The sequence below is a fragment of the Pteropus vampyrus genome, unplaced genomic scaffold (assembly GCF_000151845.1).
Source record: "Pteropus vampyrus isolate Shadow unplaced genomic scaffold, Pvam_2.0 Scaffold100, whole genome shotgun sequence".
Classification (NCBI taxonomy): domain Eukaryota; kingdom Metazoa; phylum Chordata; class Mammalia; order Chiroptera; family Pteropodidae; genus Pteropus; species Pteropus vampyrus.
Window position 1 is genome coordinate 1,301,794 of NW_011888881.1, and position 4,608 is coordinate 1,306,401.

Here is a 4,608-nt window from a genome sequence, read left to right on the forward strand (position 1 = left end):
TGTCGACTTAAGGTAGACCTTTTTCCCTGCCAAGAACCACCTGTGAGGCTCCTTCTAGCCTACAGACATAATTTTGAAGGTCAATACCAAGTTCCTCAAAAAGTTAAACAAGAGTTGCCACATGACCCGGCATGTAGCCAACAGAATTGAAAACAGGGACTCAAACAGACGCTCACGCATGTGTGTTCACAGCAGCGCTATTCACAGTAGCCAGAGGTAGAAACAGCCCAAACGCCCACCAACAGATGAATGGATAAACAAGCTGTGGTATATCCCTAAAATGGAGTATTTTTTTAAGACACAGAAAAGGAATGAAGTAACTGATATATGCTAAAATACAGATGAACCTCAAAACCATTACGCTAAGTGGAACAGCCGGACGCAAAAGGCCACGTTATAGAATCTCATTTTTATGAAATATTCAGAAAAGGCAGACCCATACGAACGGAAAGCAGATTGGGGGTCGCCAGGGGCCAGGCGGAGGCCATGTGGGAATGGAAAGTAACCGCTTACTAAACACGCGCTTTTGTTTTGGGGCGATGAGAGCGTTTTGGAGCTAGATGGAAGTGGTGCTATTATCACACTGTGAATGTGCTGAATTCCACCGCTCTGCTCACTTGAAAACGGTTAATTTTTTGTTACGTGAATTTCACCTTTATGAGAAAAAAAGTTCACGCCTGCTGATTTGAGCAAAAAGGTAAAACTGGACATAAAGATGAAAGAAACTGGCATTCGGAACCCGAAGTCCTCATCAAGACCTCGACCCATCCAAAGTCCAAAGTTACGAAACCTGCTGGAAGGAAGTAAAGTGACCGTAACTGTGGCTAACTGGTAGGAAGGGACCTCGGGAGGGGAGAGGGACATCGGCCTTTCCCAGAGGGAAGCGTCTCCGGACCACTGCACCCGTCCGTCACGAGGAGGCGGGGCCTCCATGTGGCTGCTGCCGGACACCTGTGCGTCCGCCACCTGGCCCCAGGGGAAAGTGGATGTGCCCTCTCAACGACAAAATGTGTGTTGAGCGTCTCCTTAGTACCAGGCATTATTCTATAGTTTGGGTAAGATCAGAGCTATGAAGAAAAGAAGGCGAAGTAACACGGATGTGAGCAGAGGGGACGAGGGGCACAGCGTCCCCCGTAAGGTGGGCGAGGAAGCATCTCTGAAGAGGCGCTGGTTCAGATGAGTGAGACCTCGATCTTCAGAGTGTGGGCTCAGACCGCAGCACAGAGGAAACGCTTTACTAATTCAGACGCCTCAGCTCACAGCCGAACGCCTCACACAGCTCCGTGCCATGTTCTGCACGCAGTGGACACGACGAATATTTCCGAAGGTCAGAATCTGGTGCTGGTGGTGGTAGGGGGTGCTTCGTTTTCCATTTCATCTGCAGGAAGCAAATCATCTTTTCTTCTACTCAGATGTAACTCCTGACAAGGCTCAGAATGAAATCCGTGTATGGTACTCGCCACATCGATCAAACGGTGGGAAGAAGGGTTAGGCCACTTTCCAACTTCCAGGGTAAACAGAAGCACAGTAGAGAGAGAAGCACCCTGAGCCGGGAACCACGAGACCTCTGTCTGCTCCCAACTTTGACCTGACACTCTGTGCCAACGTAGCAAAGTCTCCTCAGCCATCCGCACCCCCCTTTCCTCTACGCAAAGGGAAGACGGGGGTACCTAGGCTCCGAGGTCTTGCTCTGCTACGTGCTACGTAGGAGGCGCAGCCAGGCACCGCGGGCACTGACCACATCCCGGACGCGCCCACGGGGTGGTGATGTCTCCGAGGCATCTCCCCAACTGCACATCTCCCCTGACGCTTTTCAGGTTCGGCTCCTTTTACAAAACTGCTCCCCGCTCCCCTCACTGACCAGAACATCCGCAACTCCTAGGTAGTACATAAAGCCAGATCTGCACCTACCAACGACCAGAGTCAAAAACGACATCGATTTCTTCTCGAGTTTTCTCCTCTCCGGAAAATAATAATCCCACACACGAGCAAATTCGCTTTAAACATGTTCTCTCTGCATTTGGGGACAGAGAATAAACGGATTTTTCTTTAAAACGGTATCGAGACAATCCAATTGTACTGTTGAAAAAACTATGCAAGCATGCGTATGCCCGTTCAACCCAGTATTAGTAGGAGGAATTTTCCTGTATTTTGCAGAGTAGGAGAAGAGAGTGAGTTGGTTTGATACAAATAATGTTTGAAACACGGTGTTGTTCTCTTTCCTATAAATACTGACTATAAATCTTACTATTCAGACTTCACTTCTTCGCTTTGCGAACGTATGATTTTAATCGCTCTCACCCCTCCCCTGCTGGCTTCTCACCACGATGTCACACGGCAGTGGGTCACCTCTTCCTCTTCCCAGAAAGACGTCAGCAGAGTGCCATGGTCCTAAATAGCATATGGTTTAACCGAGTAGAGGAAAAAAACAGAAAATCAACCCTGAAGTTCGGGGACCTAAAAATGTCGTCCCTGAGAGGCCACACACGCACTCGGTGGAAGCTGAACCAAACTAGCACGGGCCTTCACCACCGAGAAACGCAGTCTCGAGACCCCGTTTGTTAGGACTCCCTGTCTACAGAGAGTCAATGTATTGACTTGAGAATACCATTTATCTTTACCTAAAATGAAAAAACAAAATCAGAAGGAATATTTTTACTGCTTGGCCACTGGAAGTCAATATCTAATACATACTTATATACTTATAAGAGGCGATTTTCCGTAACATGGCACGTATGAAAAATGCATTGTCTGAGATTCAAAGAACCTTAGTTGGAGTTCCTGTTCAGTTGATAACTGAGTGATTCTGAAGAAATCACTTAATTCCTTTGGGCCTCATTTTTCTCATCTGTAAACAGATGTAAAATAGTTGAGGATCCTCTCAGTAAAACCTATAAGATGAATCTTTAAATATCTCTTAATAAAAATATATGCTTTGTGTGAAGGGATGGAGAAGTAGAAATCAGTAGCTACAAAATAGTCCTGGGGATGTAAAGTACAGCATAGGGAATATAGTCAATAACAAGGTAATAATTATGTATAGCGCCAGGTGGGTACTAGACTAATTGGGAGGGTCGTCACTTTTAAATTATGTAAATGTCTAACCACTATGCTGGACTCACGAAAAGACATATATATATATTTTTTATATGTATTTCACTAAAAATTTGGAGACAGTATAAATCTGTGCTGTAAATACAGTATCTCCTTAGCCACTTGTGGCTATTTTAATTTAGAATAATTAAAAATAAGATAAATTCGGTGCCTCGGTTGGACTAGCCGCATTCAGAAACCGTACTGGAGGGCATAGATGTAGACTATTTCGTGCGTCACAGAAGCTCTGTTGGACAGCAGTGGGATAAGTGGACAGGAGAAGCTCTGGGCTGTATTATCTCTACGCGGCCCTAAGAGAAATGTTTCTTTCACTCTTCAACTAATTATTCCAATAGATATCGATCGATTCACACATCAACACCCACGGGTGCAATTTTCAACCAGTTACACATCTGCCTGCTTTTCACCATTAACCCACCCATTTCTCTCCTCTTATCCGTAAGAATGTCACGAAGGGTATCCAGCACCCTGCTGAGATCCAAGTGGCCAGCGTCTGCTCTAACAGACACCTGTAACTCTGTCGAAGGAAACAGAGGGTAGAAGGCTCTTCTGTCACGATCACCTATCAGTAAACCCATGCCAGCCCCTCGTGGCCCATTTTCTAAGCATGAACAAGCCATTCCTAGAATTACATCTTCCACAGTCTCACCCACGACCAGTGTCATGCTGATCGATCGCCTTTCAATTTTCAGAAAAATCCGAACTAGAGATGAATCTCTTCCATTTCGGTGTCTCTCTTGTGTCTCATGACTCCTCAAAGATCACTGACAATAGCCCAGCCATTTCTTTGTACCCATGGACATAATTTGTACATCTGGGATAATTTTAAATTCAGTGGAAATGAGGGGTTCCCTGCGGCTTTCAGCTTTCTTCTCCATGAATGTTCGACTTATTCAGGTCTAAAATAAATATTCCCTGACGGCTTTTTCTCTTTTCTCCCGTTAGTCCAGTTTTCCTCTTTTTTCTGAAGCGTCGCGCCATTAGAAAGTCCTCCCTTACTCTTTTTTTAAACGCAACTATAAATAGAATTTCGTTCACTTTGAGGCAGCTCGATAGCCTAGGGACGTCCCCTCCTCTCCAGTCCCGAGTTTGCCTTTTGTCCTTTGCTCGGCTCTCTCTCTCTCTCGCTCTGTTTTAGCTCCAGCAAGGGAAGACAAGCCAAAACCAGTCCTTTCCAGCTTAGATACCATCTTTCCCGAGACCTGACCGACCTTTGGCTAATTGTAATATCATTATAATGTCATCTGCATTGCAAATACCACGGCTCCCATCACGCACCTGACACCAAGACAAGCAGGGTGCCTGAGGGAATGAGGAAGAAAATGGGGAAACTGAGCTCCCTACCGGGAGGTGAGAAGGCTGCACCCAGCGCCCCGTCTCCAGGCCTTGCCCCCAAACAGAACAAAAGCCCGTAACTCAGACACCCGCGGCGCGAACCCCTCCGTGTTGCCAGCACCTCCCTCCGAAGCGTGAGCTTCTGCTTTACTAAGCCTC